Source organism: Bubalus kerabau, chromosome 10, assembly GCF_029407905.1.
Source record: "Bubalus kerabau isolate K-KA32 ecotype Philippines breed swamp buffalo chromosome 10, PCC_UOA_SB_1v2, whole genome shotgun sequence".
Lineage (NCBI taxonomy): Eukaryota > Metazoa > Chordata > Mammalia > Artiodactyla > Bovidae > Bubalus > Bubalus kerabau.
In genome coordinates, this window is record NC_073633.1 from 85177985 (window position 1) to 85194717 (window position 16733).

General features: G+C 43.6%; 1 protein-coding gene and 1 long non-coding RNA gene across 7 annotated transcripts in view; one reads left to right on the top strand and one right to left on the bottom strand.

Annotated features, from left to right (window-relative positions):
* The window catches only part of RAD51B (RAD51 paralog B), a 618412-nt gene that overhangs the window by 540754 nt on the left and 60925 nt on the right, over positions 1 to 16733 (top strand). The window lies entirely within an intron of this gene.
* On the bottom strand, positions 7239 to 14555 carry LOC129621709 (uncharacterized). The gene is made up of 3 exons (XR_008699630.1): positions 13975 to 14555; positions 10016 to 10129; positions 7239 to 7642 (listed from the first exon to the last, which is right to left on the bottom strand). It is a non-coding gene; the product is annotated as an uncharacterized LOC129621709 (long non-coding RNA).

A 16733-nucleotide genomic window follows, 5' to 3' on the forward strand; every position in this document is an offset into this window, starting at 1 on the left:
TGGCCTTGAGCAGAAGTGGCGTCTGAATCATTACCTAAGAGGGCTTTGTAGATCGTCACAGTTGGCAGCCTCCAGGCTTGAGCTAATCCTGGAAATTCTTTAACTTCCCAGAAAGAAGGTTCCACAAGGTCAGGCTGAGGTCCTCAGAGAGAGCAGATGGAATAAAGCTTGCAGCTAGTCACTTTTGCAGCTGGATTTGAAGATAAATAAAATTATACCCATCTTTTTTTGCATCATCAAGTCTTTGACTTTCATTTGTTCTTTACTCTTTTTTCCCTGTATGTGGAGGGGGAAAAAAAAAAAAAAAAAGAATGTGCTGCAATCAGTGAAATAAAAGCAAGCAAACTTGTTGACTCAGTTCCCATGGTGAATACAAGGAAGGCCAGGCCAATAGAAACAACTGAGATATTACAAAAATGTGTTTCTTTCTGGCTGCTACACAGTCAGTCCTTTATATCCAGTCATTGTAATCAGCCCATCACCCAAGACTCTTTCCAAGGTCATTATTCTGGTTGCGGGGGCTGCTTCTCCTGCAAACAAATGTTGATTTTACTAAAAGTCCTGTCTCTCCAACCCTCTTTGTGACAAAGAGTATCAAAGCATCGTTCTTGAAAAGAAAGTATAAAAGATCAGAGAGATAAAATACTTCGGGTTTTCTAAATGCTTAGACATATCTGGCTCAAGCAACACAAATTATAAACTAGGAAGCCACCTGTAAAATCCTGTTTTAATTAACTTGAAGGCACACCAATGTTATTTCATTAAAATGAAATTCTCTTTAAATGGAAAACCACCACTGCAGGGTACATTGAGGGCATTGTTCACATGGCTTTTAGGGTTGGCAAGTGAACCCTGTATTTAGAAAAACTAAAGCAAATGCTATTTCCTTGGAGCCTTCTTAAACTTTGAACGACTTGTCATAGTTTTCTTGGAATGTAAGGAGTATCCCTCGGTAAGCCCTGGGCAAACTCGAAATGTTGTTTGCCAATTGTTTTTTTTTTATAATCCTTCCAGGCTTCTTCCTGTTCCCTGCCTCCCTCTATCTCTTTAGTCCTTAGCCTTGATGTTCCAGGACTACCTCTCGCATCTGCCACCTGGAAGACTAATTTGATGCCACTGTCGTTTGGAAGGATATTGGATGACACAGAGGCAATATGAAGAGACAAGGGTGCAATTTCAGGCTTACAAGCAAAATGAAGCTCAGATTGTCACAAGGGGCTGGTGAAACATAGAGGCCCTCTTTTGAAATTCTCACTCCACTCATGATCTATGGAGCTGGAAAGAAAAGTAAAAGTGCTAATTGCTCAGTTGTGTCCGACTCTTTGGGATCCCCTGGACTGTAGCCCACCAGGCTCCTCTGTCCATGGAATTCTCCAGGCAGGAATACTGGCATGGGTTGCCATTTCCTTCTCCAGGGGATAGTCCTGATGTGGGAATCAAACCCGGGTCTCCTGCGTTGCAGGAGGATTCTTTACTGTCTGAGCCACCAGGGAAGCCCAGTGAGCTGGAAGATACCTTAAAGATCCTCTCACGGAAACCCCTCATTTTCCCGTGGAAGACGTTGAAAATCAGAGGTGAAGTGACTTATCCAAACCAGTTAGGACCACCCCCGTGGGGCTTCTCCAGTCGACTCTTGTCCTACTTCCTCCAGCAGTTCTGTGGACCTGTTGATTACAACACTGCCCACGGCCAGAAAATCCTGCCCCATCAGCAAAACAGCTTTCCAGGCTGACATAGGACATGTCCCGTTAGAAGACGGCTGAGTTTTAGTTCCAGTTCTGCCCCTGCTTTGTTGGCTCAAATGAGTCACTTCTTCCTTTGTCTATTTCCCCTATTGGTAAGGAGAAGATAATGAACCTTTCCACCTATCAGGCTCACTTGAGTGTTGTAAAGAATAATGAGGTGATATTTGTAAAGTGCTTTGAGCGGCTGGGAAAGAGGAGGGGTGAGCTCAGTAGAAAGCATTATTAGCTGCAAGCACTTATCAATTGAGCTGTTTAACAATAGCAGAGAGTAAGAATACCCAGAAATGAATTCCATGGACTGACCCTGCTTTGAATTTAGGAGGAGGATTAGTGGGGACCTAATAGGTATTCCACGTCTCCAGTTTCTTTAGTGTACTGTCAAACTAGGAAAGGTAATTACATTCTTCTATGTTGGATTCAGCCTGGAGTTTCAATTGGGATGTCAAAGCGTACTTGTCTTCTATTCTCCTCCCGAGGCTGTGTTCTGTTGTAATTGTTAAAGCCTTGGGCATCTTCTATCCCCAGGGGTAAATTCACTTAGGAGCTATACAAAGTCATTTCTGTGTAGTGGCTGGGCTGCTGTTTATAAGGTTGATTAGTGGAGCTTTCTAAATCTAAAGTGCCTGGGGAGCAATTTGGATGAAGCTGGGAAATAAAAAGGCAAAGTCTTCATCATGGTTGATCTTTTTTTATTACACTGTTCCATGGGAATTTTCTTAGTAACTCAGTGTATGCACAGTGCAGTATGGCTTAATAGTCATTGCCACATCCCCTTTCCTGGGGAAACGGAGACCTAGCCCAGGTTAAGATGACTGTGCCAGGTCACTAAATATATTTAGAGCCACCTTTTAACTTCTCTTACTCCCACTGAGGGCTTTCTGGTGGTTCAGTGTAAAGAATCCACCTGCCAATGCAGCAGACACGGGTTCGATCCCTGGGTCAGGAAGATCCCCTTGGAGGAAGAAATGGCAGCCCACTCCAGGATTCTTGCTTGGGAAATCTTACAGACAGAGGAGCCTGGTGGGCTACAGTCCATGGAATTGCAAAGAGTCGGACACTGTGACTAAACAACAACTCCCACTGGGGGTCAGATGAGAGGTATTTGTGGGGGTCTAAGACGTGTAGGAATGTTTCCAAATAATGATTCTGGTCTGTTTCCCCAAACTCATGCCCCACTGTCTCAAGATCCTTAGGCTTGAGTTCAGTTCTGTCTCATTTTCTGAGTCAGGGCAGAAGAGAGAGGCAAATCAAAACCAGAGAAATGTTTTGAGCTTGTGCAGGTCTCTGTGGGCCAACAGGACAGTGAGCCAAGAAGAATGTGGCTCCCTCCTCATTGGGTAGGAGCAGGGCTGAATTCTTTCATCATCCTCTAGAGGCTGTAGGGAGACTTCAAGGGGTCATTTGGAACAGAAATTTTCTTGATCAGAGTTATATTAAGGAAAGTATACTGACGGATGCATCTTTGTGCCCTGAAGTTTATGGGCCTTTTTGCAGTCGCTGCTTCCGCAAACCCTTAGCTCCTTAAACTAATTATCCAGGCCTCCATATGCAGGTGTTAACACTCCCAGGAGACCAGAGGTGCCTATACCAACATCGCTCCATGGTGACTTGTGAGTCTCCAATAACATCCACCAGCAGTGAGCCCACCAGCAACCCCATCCTGGTGCCTGTCTCTCTCTCTCTCTCTCTCTCTCTCTCTCTCTCTCACACACACACACACACACACACACACACACCTGGGTGCTAAAGGTCCCTCCTCTCCTCCTGTCATCCCACTGTGTCCAGCGAAGCCCCGCTCAGAATTTGGTACCTCTCTGGGGGCAGACTCAGATCTCTGGGCTCCTTCCTGAGTCTGCCCCCCAACTCCTGCTGGATTTCCTCAGCAAATCTTCTCTGCCCTGAGACTCCTTGAAATCATACGGGATTTACTTGGCAGGATTCTCTGACCTCTTTCAAAGACCTAGATTTCTTGTTTACTGTAGTTTCAATCCTCTAAAAGCATTTGGAATATTTTCTTCATTTCCCTCTTCCAAGGTATCTATTTGGTCCCAGGCAGGCCTCCCCCAGTGCCTTTGGGGGTGGGGGAGGATCTGGGCCCCAGCCACTGTCCTTTCCTTCACCTCTGCCAGGGCAAAGACCAGTGCTGGGCTGACCTTTCCTGGCCGGGCCAAAAGAGAAGGCTGTGGAAACCCGCACGCCCCCACGGCCGCCCTGCCCTCTGCGGCCATAGCTGCTTGCCCTCCCCGCCCCCCGCCTGCTCTTTTTCTCAGTGATCCTCCACGCCGCTGGCCCCAGCGAGCCGCTGGGAACAGAGGTCTGTTCCCCCCCTGCGTTGGCCTCGGCTCCGCACACTAGAACATTCAGGCATCAATGGGAAACAGCAAGATCTGTCAGCATCACCCTTTTCTTCGGGGCTTTGAGGGCCACATTCTCCACGGCCATCTGTTCCCTTTCACCTCTCTGGACAATGTTGCTTTTTAAAGCCAGGGATTCTTCCTCCTTTATCTCCTCCTCTCCCGCCTCCCCTTCTTCTGCATTCCCACCCTTCCCCGCCCCCCACCCCATCATCATCTCTCTCTTTGCCCAACCCTATGAAATGAGCTTCTCTGAAGAGAAAACTTGCCCTTCTTCCACACAAAGCTGTTTTACAACCCCTATGGGTTTTGGAGTTTTTATTAAAAAAAATTTTTTTTTTGAAGTGAGAGTTAGCTGCTTTTAAACTTTGTGATTGTCTCGGATGGAGGGGGGAGCTGTTCTTTTGATAGGGATGGGAATTGGAAAACCTTTCAGTCATGCAGAAAGAGAACACAGAATAATAATAAGTGTTAGGTTCCTGCTGGCAGGCACTTGCCTCTTTCAAGAAGGAACTTGATGATCAGTTTAGAGAAATTTTTATACCCTCGAGGTGTTTCCACCATTTATTTTATTATTATTTTTGTTGTTTCTGTTGTGCTGTTTGTATTTATTTTCTTTTTTATTTTAAGTCCACATGTCTTGTGCTGTTTTTAATTTAGAGGCAGGGCTGCTGAGAAGCGGGTGCTGTGTTCCCTATGGCCCTAGAGAGCTGTGTCCACTTACAAAGATGCTTGGTCTGACAGGAGGCCAATGTTGTCTACGAGAAGCACTAGGTTCTGAGGTTCCAGGACGTAAGAAGGAGTGTTTGTCCGAGTACTGACCTATGACTAAGCGTGTCACCTTAGGTATGTCACTTTCCTTAACAGCGATGGTGATAAAATCTTAAAATGCTGATAAAAATCTTCGACTCTAAAAAAAAATGCTTAATACGTGACTCTTGTATTTGTACTTTGACGCTGTTTCATAAACAAGATGTGTCTGTGGTAACGTCATGAAAACTTTATGGGCCATCCTTGACTATGGATGTTAGAATAATCCACTGCTGGGATCAGACTCAGCTGCTGCCATGGGAAGTCAGCTAGAACATGGACTCCCAGCCTGGACTGCCTGTGAGAATCACGGGCAAGGCTGGAGCAGGCCCTGGGGCTGGACTGTGAGGGTTTGAATCCTCCCCACCACTTACTAGCTGTACAGATGTGAGCACAGTTTCATCATCTGTAAAATGAGGGCGGTAATAGTATCCAGTTTCATATTGTTGAGATGATTAAGAGAATTTTATCATGTAAAGCGCCTGGAATCACATCTGGCGCGTAGTAGGTATGGGTAAATGATAACTGTGGCTGCTATGTCAGCACGCATCTCACAACTATAGTAATATCTGCAATGCAGTACAGATGAGAAGATGGGCTAGTTGGCTCCTGTGGGTCTCTTCTGACTCTCCCACACTTGCCTTCTGCTGCTTTATTTTTTATTGTGCAGTTAACATTGAGAAAAGCACTAATGCAATTATCAATGGGATTGTAATGATGATTAACATAGCAATTCCACTTGGCAATGTCATAAAACACAGCAACATCCTAAGATATACACAAAAGACATATGATAATGTTCTTCTGGCAAAGAAGGTGAACCAGATGTGGAGATTATAGTCACAGAAGGAAAGCCAGTCATGATTTTGGCAACTCAGGTTATTTGACATATTTTCAGTTGAAAAGCTACAGAATCTGGAGATTTATTTTTCTTTGGTATCAGTTTCGAGAAACCTATCATATGACTAAGAGTTTCCCAACAACAGGGAGAGAACGCTAATCAAATATGCTTTTCTAGTCAGGCACAGATGACTCTGAATAAGACATTAAATATTATAGTTTAACATGGAAAAGAAAATGAGTAGAATATTTAGAAAATGGGGTAAGGCAGCCCAATGACTTTTCTCTTCCAGAGGGGGAAATGAGTGGTCATTGTTGTGGTACCTTCTAAATGGCTGAAGTGACTAGTTAGACACCTGGGATCAAGTCCTTACTCTGCCACTTGCTGAGCAACCTCGGGTAATCACTGACTCTCCCTGTTGATCAGCTTCCTTCTCTAGAAAATTGGCATCATAATGACATCTCCATAGAGATAATGTACGTAAGGTATTGAGCCTCCTGCTCAGAAAGTACTAATCATCCCCAAAAATGTTACCTGGTAGTCAGTCCTTTACCATAATGCCTTATATCAGCTGACCTCTGAGTTGGGAGACAAATTACACCAACCCAGTTGTCTTGGTCAGTTTGCTGAAACTGGCCATTTTCAGTAAACCCATAGTTCCAGCCCATAGATAAACAGTGGCCTTCAAGGAAGAAGGAAATTGCCTTGCTTAAGAACTCATGGTTTGAAGATGTGGACTGACAGCCTGCTGCCACCAAAACCAGTTCCCCCGATTAAAATAGCCCTGTTAGCATCAGCACATTCGGTTCATCAGTTCCCTTTCCCTTCATAAGCCTGCTGCCTGAAAAGCTGTGCTGCACCACGGACTGGGACACTCTCTTGGAGGAACACTTGAGGAAGTTAAAGCAGGGTCATCTCCATTGCCTAAGAGCCCCTACATTCTAGCGGTCTGCACATGGTTCGGACCTTACAGCTTGTGATCTGGGGGCCACTGTGAGTTCCTGTCACAGATGGGATTTTCCCTTCCTCGGCGGCTGCAATTTATTTTGAGCCTTGTGTTGGTATGACAGGCATGGGGACAGCCCTTGTGTACGTGCGTGTGTGTGCACGTCACAAAATAGGAGACGTGCAGTTGCTTCTATCCTAGCCTTGACTCAGGAAGCCCAGCTCCAAATGTCAGGGAGACACAGGCTGAACTGAAGGAACGCAGCAGCCAAGCTGAGTTCACCGGTGTGGGAAGGAAACCTGAAGAACCTTTGGGGTTCTTGTGTAAAACTCAGGGTGCTGTGGGTTCTGAGATTGCCTCACCAAGGATTCAACAATCTGCTCCCCCACCCCCCGCCCCCTTCTTAGAAGCCTTCAGGGGCAACAAACATATGAGACGCCAGCATTCCATTCCCTCCCACGCATGAAAATATCCTGATTTCTGTCATGATCACTCTACTTCCCAAAGGGGTGCTTAAGTGGGGCCGGAGGAAAGCATAACAATAAATCTTCACACTCTGGGCAAGGTGATAATTAGAAGCATTCCCCACGATGATGTGCTCTCAGATGCCCAAAGGGAAGCAACTGGGACAGCAGGAAGTCGCAGAATACCTGGGCTTGGGCCCCAGCTCTGCCTCGGACTAGGTGGGTTTCAGGAGTCAGGTCACTTCTTTGTTCTGTGAAATGGGAATAATGATTACACCAATGTAGCCGCTTTGAAGGAAGCAGTATGTATTAATGCACTTTAACTTGGATTCACTGGATGCTCCTAAGTTCCCTGGAGTTTTCCAAGCACCTCAGGGCGTCTGTCTCCAATCCCATTTCATTCTCTTTATTTTCTGTTTCTGTTCTCACAGAAGAAACAAAGCAGGGAGCTTGAACTCTGAAAGCTGAGCTGTGTTTGGCCTCTGGAAGAAATGGTGGTCAGGGAGCCTGACTGAGGACCTTACTGAGGGTCTCTGCCTGCGTGGGGACCTGGGCCCCTTTACTTGTCCTGTCCTGTTTCATGCCCCAGGCAGTCAGCTGCCCCTCCTTCACTTTCTGAATTAGGGTCTTGGGTGATTCTTCTGACAAGCAGTTTAACCAGATGAATTATAGAATTTCTAAAGAGCATTTACTTCTCTTCTCTACCCTCCTTGGAAAACAGACCAAAGGGCATTCACCAGAATGTTGCCTTCCATGATGAAAAGCTGCATCATGGGGTATTTAGGTAGAGATTTTCATAACATTTGCTCCATGGACTGTCCATGGGTCTGATAAACCTACAGTTAAAAACCAAAACAACAAATGCCTAATATGTAATTTCATTTTCAAACGAATGATCTGGGAGAGCATTTTGAAAATGCAGACCTCTGGGCAATGACCGCTCAGAGATCCTGACTCACTAGGTTTGGTATGGGGTCAAGGAGTCTGCATTTTTTAGAGTGGTTTACCTGGTTTAGGTGATTCTGCTGCATAAAAATACATATGAAACAATGCCTTTAGTTATTTCTCCAGAGATCTAGTCTTGTATCCTGATTTCATATCAGTTACCCAGGTCTTCTCATAGGGTAGGCCAGCCTATATTTTCACGCCTTTTTTTTTTTTTGGTAGAAAAAGAATTCAAACCTACAAAAAAGTTCCAAGGAAAGTATAATGAACTCCTACATATCCTTCCCCTAAATCGTTAACATTTTACCCTATTCATTTGATTTCTTTCATATTACTGTTGTCTATTTTTTTATAATCTTAATTTATTATTGTTATCTTTGCTGAACCATTTTAGAGTAACTTTTAGACATCATGACCCTTCATCTCCAAATGCTTCAGCACTTTTCTTTTAAGAACAAGAACTTCTCTAACATAACCACAATACAGTGATCTCACCCAGGAAATTAGTGCTGATATAATACCATTATCTAACATACCAGCCATATTCAAACTTTGCCAGGTGTCCTAATAATGTCAATCACAGCAGTTTTTTTTCTGATCCAAGAGCCAGTCCAGGATAACACATTGTATTCAGTTGAAATGTCTTTCCACATTGATGATCTTTTTTAAGCCGCTGCTGTTTTCATAGAAATATTTTTCAAAAACATATTTCCTGATAAACAACAGCGTTTCCCCTCCTTCTCTCCTTATTACTTGCAAAGAGCCAGTGATCCAGTGTCAGCCTGAAGCAAAAGCAGACTTACCTGGGCCAAATTCTGCATCAGCTGAGGCCCTGGGAAAAGACTCTGTCTCCTGGTCCTGGGTTTGCCCTGTAAGCTGATTTCCCAAAGACAAACCCTGTGACTGTTAGTGTATCCCTTTGATCTTTAATCAAATGGGCTGTCACCTGGCTTACTCATTGTCCACACTAATTCCTTGGCTATGAAAAGCTACTAAATATTATTTTGCCATGGTTTTTAATAAACCTTGACTGTAACCCACCAGGATCCTCTATCTTATGGAATTCTCTAGGCAATAATACTAGAGTGGGTAGCCATTCCCTTCTCCAGGGAATCTTCCTGACCCAGGGATTGAACCTGGTTCTCCTTCATTGCAGGCAGATTCTTTACTGACTGATCCACCAGAGAATTCTCAATATTCTTGCCTGGAGAATCCCATGGACAGAGGAACTTGATGGGCTATATAGTCCATAGGGTTGCAAATAGTCGGACACTACCGAAGCAACTTAGCACACATGCATAGTTTTTAAATCTGCCCAGGAAAAGTGACCAATAAGTGATATGCCACTTTAAAAACAAACAAAATAAGTAAAAAAGTAAATAAAAAATAAAATCTTTTTTTAAAGAATATATAAATTCCAAGAAATGTTGAAAAGGAAAAAAAAAAAAAAGATGTGACTTTTTACCCTTCCCAACTTTCTCCAAAGGCAATGCACATATCTGAGGGTGATCTTTTTCCAGAAGCCAGGACTGTTTTTGTTGTTTAGTTACTAAATGGTGTCCAACTCTTGCTACACCATGGACTGTAGCCCGCCAGTCTCCTCTGTCCATGGGATTTCCCAGGCAAGAGTATTGGGTGGGTTGTCATTTCCTTCTCCAGGGAATCTTCCTGACCCAGGGACTGAACTGCGTCTCCTGCACTGGCAAGCAGATTCTTTACCACTGAGCCACTATAAACAATCAGTAATCAGGATAAGTTGGCTGTATTCCTTCTACTTCAGCAAGAAAAGAGAGTCACCTGAAAATGAATGGTCAAAAAATGAGATGATGACCAGATATAATACCTAAGATTTACTGCAATCTGGCTCTGATATCCTCAGATTCTACAGAGTAGAAAAGCAGAACTCATACCAAGATGGCTGATGGGCACAGTTTGAGGAATTCACAGCAAACAGATGGGAAACATTTTTGCAGAAGAAAGCCCATTTCACATAAGTCATCTTCCTGCCTTATATTGAATGACACCTAAATTAAGAGAAAAAAAAAAAAAAGCCTTTAATTTCCTTAAATGTTTGAGTTAGGGGATTTTTTTCCCTTTGTTTTATTTTGCTGGCATTTACTTAAAGATAGTATGTGTTTTCTCTAGTGAGTGAATTTATTTTTATTAAAGAGTTTTTCAAAGGGTCAGGAGATCTAGCTAGAGGCCACCATTCAGAATCTTTTTTTTTTCCTTAAATAGAGGCTAGCAGGAAGAAAACTGTGTCATTGGAGAAAACGTTCAGGGTCATGGCCTCCTGAGCAAGATGGAAGCTGAGCTGGGTGGGGAGATTGCTCCTTTCTATTCAGACACCCTAGTTCTGTTCTTCTCAGGCCTGTGTTTTCCTAGCTGTCTTTGAGGACCTTTACGATTGTCACTGCAAACATAAAAGCCCTATGCAGTGTCCCCTATAGAACTTCTGGTCGGTAAATGAGATGGGTTCTGGAAGGACCAATATTTCGTAGGGTGAAAATCCTCATCCCAATTCTGGACATTTCCTACAAGATATCTCTGTAGGGTGAACCATGCATCTTGGTTGGCCCCTGAATGGTCCTGATTTCTCTCTTTCATCCCAATATATTTATTGAGATGCCCCCATTTCATTTTCTAAAGCATTCTGGTGGGATTATAGCTTACATGAACCACTCTGAGACTATGGGAAACTTAAAGTATTTCCTCCCCACACAAAAACCAGTGGACTTGTTTGAGTGGTTTGTGCTGCTGCATAACCAGTCTTTATCCTAGTGATTAGCTTAACTCTACGTCTCCCTTCTGCTGTGGAGGATTGCCCCATCTCTAACCCTTGCATTCCAAAGGTTCTGATCATCCCACCTTATCTTGTCTTCTTCACATTTCTTACCTTCCTCAGGAATGAGCTTTACAGAAACTTGGACAAGACTGGGTGTGTTGTGCAAGGAAAGACTCTGGACTGCATTCACCTTTTTCACCTCTCACCAAGAGACATTGGGAACGAAATCCTCTGTTTTCTCAAAATGCAGCAACCTTATTCTTTACTCAGGCCGAAGGTCTTCCTCAGTGGGCAGATGCTGTTGAAGCAGTTATTGTGTGGTTTTATGCCTCAGATCCTTTATTTGTAAATTTGAAAGAAGACTAATAACTTTAAAGTATTTTGAGAATCTCAAGGCTCAGAAGATTATAAATAACAAGAGATTTTTTTTTTCCTCGTCTAAAATGGCAGCACAGATACTGTGGTTACTTACTTAATAGATAGCGTGTGGTCCCCAGGCCATATGCAGCTGATGGGTTTTTTCCAGTGTGCTATTTATAGAGCTAGATCAGAAATATCACTTCCGTTGGAACTTGACCTACAGACCATCGGCAATTTTAAAGACCCAAGGAAGTAGAGTATATGCTAAATACAGCTGGTTCACAGGTTCAGTTAGTGAAGCACAAGCCTCCAAGGAAATTAATTTTGCTGGAGGACAGATGTCTGAGCCTGTCTCAATCACTTTTTATTTAAATTAATTTTTATTGGAGTATAGTTGCCTTACAATGTTGTGTTGGTTTATACTGTACAGCAGAGTTAATCTGCTATATGTATACACATATCCCCTCCCTTTTGAATTTCCTTCTCATTTGCCATGTGGCCTTATGGAACTTGTCAGTTGTCTTGAATCCTTATTCTCAAATACCCTATCCTCTGTAGTCTTCCTCCCTCTTTATAGACAGCCTCTTCAGTGTAGGTTGCTGAAATTCTGGCTTTCTGCATCAAATAGCAAAAGGGCTCATGATCCATTAGCAGAAGTAACTCAGGCTACTCTGGGAAGCTTGGGAAAAAGATCTAAATATTTCCCTACTTCATCTTTCTATTGAGGCTAAACAAGATTCTCAGTCACTTCCTCACTTCAAATGAGTAACCCAACAACAACAACAACCAAAAAAACATATGCTGAAGCTCAGCAACTTCCATGGGCCTGGTTTTAAACAGGGGAAACTGAATTTAATGAACGATAATCCCTTTCTAATCCCTACTCTCTCACTCAGACTCCCATCTTTAAGCTTTGTTCTTATGAAGTTGTGTTTGCTGGGATTTGGCCACTGGCCAACACGTGTTTACCCATCAAAAGGTTTTAGTAGGTAGGATAGACTAAGAAAATCCCTAGTCTGGGGAGAAATCTGCTCTTAGGAAAAGAAGCCCACATCTGCACTCTTCAGTCTTAGATGAGTGCTGGGTGGGGCGCAGACATTGAGAAACAGCACACGGAGTAGAGCAGTCTCAGACTTCCTGGAAAAAGTAAGGTCCAGAATGAGGAACTAATTTCTTGCCATTAAAATACCATCGATTCAAAGTTCTTTGTACAGGCGGGAACTTTTGAGATCATTTTGAACAACCCCTTCTTGTCGTGGATGAGGAAATGGAGGCTCAGAGAAGTGAACTAACTGCTCATTACCAAGGTCTGCTAAGATGTTCTCAGTTACATCATTCTCTTCTCCCACCTGGTCTCATTAAAAGCCCACAGCTAGGGACTTCCCTGGTGGTCTAGTGGTTAAGAATTTGCCTTGCAATGCAAGGGATGCGGGTTCCACCCCTGCCTAGGGAAGTAAGATCCCACATGCCACAGAGCAGCTAGGCTGGTGCAGCACAACTAGAGAGCCACGTGCTCTGGAGCCCACACGCCACAACTAGAGCCTCTTCACTGCAATGGAAGTTCCCACATGGCGCAACGAAGATCCTCCGTGCCTCAGCTAAGACCGGACACAGCCAAATAAATAAAGAAATATTAAAAAGAAAAAAGCCCACAGCTAAGTCAGAAATAGAATTCCAGGGTCCTGTCTTCCAGCCAGCCATATGCCATCATGCATCATATAGAACATGTTTCAGATGTGAGGATGAGAGATCAGAAAGAGAATGTCAACTCCAGTGGTTAACAACACCATCCCCTTCCCTGAACTTATTTAAGTACTGAAAACATTTGTATTTTCATCCTTTTTTTGTTTTTTAAAGTTTCCTCTTTCTAGTCTCAATAAATTGTCTTTCATTTAAAGGGGCAGGAGAGACCTAATGTCCAGAGGAGCCAGCCCTCTCTGGCCATGAACTTCTCCTTCCCCTCGGTTCCTATTCTGGGAGTTGCTGCTTTGTTTACATTTTTTTTTTTTAAAGCATGGAAAAGTCTAGTCTTTTAAAGCTGACCTTTTGCCACAGGGCACACTTTCATGTTATATACTGGAGATTCCATTTGACTTCCCAGAAACGCTTAGCATAGGAGCCATAAATTGCAATGTTTTTAGAGAAGGAGTTTCCTCATTGAAAGCGCCCTCAGTACTGACACTGATTGGTACCAGAGGCCCATTACCTTTTTGGAAATCAAGGCTACATAGCAACCTGCTTATCCTCCTCCAGGCTGATTGCACAAGGACTACACCCTCCGTGCAGAGCCGAGAGAGAGAGAGAGAGAGAGAGAGAGAGAGAGAGAGAGAGAGAGCGAGCGAGAGAGCACGAGCTTCTTGCCTTATAAGAAATTTGTCTTCGTAACCACTCCCACTCCAAAGGAGTAGGGGAATGGATCCAGAGATAGTAGTCATGAAAGATATTCCAGAATCCAAATCCTGCTGTTTTAACCACTTCATTACTGAGCTTTACTAGCCTGCCTCATTGTAAGAATAAAAAAAAAGTACTAGATGATGATTAAACTTCTTTTCTCCCTAGAATTTTATCTTCAGTGTTTAATCATCATTGTTCCTGTCATTTATACATATCAAGTATCTTCATCTAAGGGTCATCGAGAACCTTTGGTTTCCTGGAGGCAAAAATTATTATTCACATTTTACGGATGGATGAGCAATCACAGAGAGAGGGTATGCTTTGACTTACCTGAAAGTGTCTCTGAGACAGTAGAGGATGACTATTCCCTCGGTCTTTTTAAAGGAGATCCGGTGATGGTGGTTTAGTTTTAAGTCATGTACAACTCTTATGATCCCATGGACTGTCGCCTGCCAGGCTCCTCTGTCCATAGGATTTCCCAGACAAGAATACTAGAGTAGGCTGCCATTTCCTTCTTCCGGAAATCTTCCCAACCCAGGGATCAAACCCCCTATCTCCTGCATAGCAGGCGGATTCTTTACCGATGAGCCACTAGGGATTCCCAAAGAGACCTGACTTCGGTGTAAATAAATTAGATTTTCTGTCTGGAGCTTACTCAGGTACTTCTATAAGCTCAGTCTTGTGACCATGAAAAATCTCCAATAATGAAAATATTTTTAAAACCCAATTCACTTATTTGATTTTTTATTTGTATTGGAATCAACCAAATTCTAGTACAATGAAGTCATACTGCCTTGGCAGATCTAAATATCACAGTCATCGAAAAGGAGAGAGGGAGAGAATGCCCCGATTTTTGTACCTTCTGCTAAAATGAGCTTAGAAAAGATTCACATAGCTGTTTCCTGACCAATTAGGTCATTGGGCAGGAAATCACCTTTTCTGAAAAGCCAATAAGCAGATTCCTTCTACCTTAAATTTCCTATAAATAGCATTAATGATCATCTATGCCAGCCCTCACACAGGAATGCTTAAAAGTCAAAAGACATTAGAGACCACTGAGTTTTCTAGTTGAAAATAAAATTACAAATTTATAGTAACTGATAGCTTCCCCACTTCCCTTTCTCAAGCCATGCCACCACCTGTAACCACTCTTCAATTGTTTTTCCATATCCAGAGTCCTATTAAGTGAAATAACTTTTCAGTCTTCACCAGATTTTTTAATCCTCCAACCAGAGAGGGTCAGTTTCAGGCCACCTGATTTGCCTGAATCCAGTTGCTGGGCCAGTTGAGTAAGGTTAAATAACTTGCCACGCCAGGGCACGTAGTGTCTTTCTGGAAACCCCTTGCCCTGGGTTATTGCTGTACATCAGAACAGAGGAAGCCGAGTGTAGGGCCTGAATGACGCACAGAGTTCAGATGAGTTGATAAGATGCTCACAACATACTTCCATCAGTGTCTTCCCAGAGATAAGCCTCTGGGCTCTTCAGGCCCTTCCCAGCCACCACCACCCCACCTGCCCCAGGCTGGCAGAGTGGCCAGCTATTTGACATAATGAGCCTGCTGCTGCTGCTGCTAAGTCGCTTCAGTCGTGTCCAACTCTGTGCGACCCCATAGATGGCAGCCCAGCAGGCTCCCCCATCCCTGGGATTCTCCAGGCAAGAACACTGGAGAGGGTTGCCATTTCCTCCTCCAATGCATTAAAGTGAAAAGTGAAAGTGAAGTCGCTCAGTCGTGTCCGACTCTTAGCGACCCCATGGACTGCAGCCTACCAGGCTCCTCCGTCCATGGGATTTTCCAGGCAAGAGTACTGGAGTGGGGTGCCACTGCCTTCTCCGCATAATGAGCCTGCTGCTGCTGCTGCTGCTAAGTCGCTTCAGTCGTGTCCGACTCTATTCGACCCCATAGACAGCCTCCCACCAGGCTCCCCCGTCCCTGGGATTCTCCAGGCAAAAACACTGGAGTGGGTTGCCATTTCCTTCTCCAATTCATGAAAGTGAAAAGTGAAAGTGAAGGCGCTCAGTCGTGTCTGACTCTTAGTGACCCCATAGACTGCAGCCCACCAGGCTCCTCCGTCCATGGGACTCTCCAGGCAAGAGTACCGGAGTGGGGTGCCATTGCCTTCTCCGGCATAATGAGCCTAGAGAAGGCTAATTGGAATAGTGATTAAGACCCAGTCATATACCTGCTACTATATGTAAAAGAAATTACCAACAAGGACCTATGTGTATAACACAGGGAACTCAACTCAATATTTTGTGATAACCTGTAAGGGAAAAACGGAGAAGGCACCCCACTCCAGTATTCTTGCCTGGAAAATCCCATGGACAGAGGAGCCTGGTGGACTATAGTCCATAGGGTTGCAAAGAGTTGAACATGACTAAGCAAATAACACTTTGGTAAAGGAAAAGAATCTGGAAAAGATATATATAATCTGAATCACTTTGCTGTACACTGGAAACCAATACAACATTATGAATCAACTATACACCAAAAAAAAGACTCGGCCTAGTTTTGAACACTGGTTCTATCATTAACGAACATGTGACCTTGGGAGAATTACTTATCTCTTACAGCCTTGGTCTGTTGATAGGGATGATGATATTACCTACCTCATAAGGTGGTTTTCAGGATCAAAAAAGATGTACCTAAGATACAAAGCTCAAACAGGGTATAAGCCCTCCTTATTTAAAGGGCTTACCTAGTGCCTAGTTTATAGTATTATACTTTTAAAATATTGTTTTTTCTTATCAACCGTTTAACGTTTAACATTTCCCATTTCCTTATCATCTAAGGTCCTGCTGTTATCACTCTTGTGGTGGCTTAGCATTTGTAAACACTTCTGAAGATATAGCTCCCTAAGCTTGCCCACTCCAGGTTTCCATTGGAAAATTGTCTCTGGTTATTGATGCTCATGGCCCTGGGTTAAGGACCCAAGCTTACCTGTCTGACAAGCAGCCAAGCATGTGGGTCCTTTTCTAAAATTCTGTTTTCATTCATTTAGGGACATGGAATTCTTTAAATAGGCACTACTGCCGTTTATGGCTCTGACCCCTGTAAACAGCTTTTGGACCTGGTCAACATCTACAGTT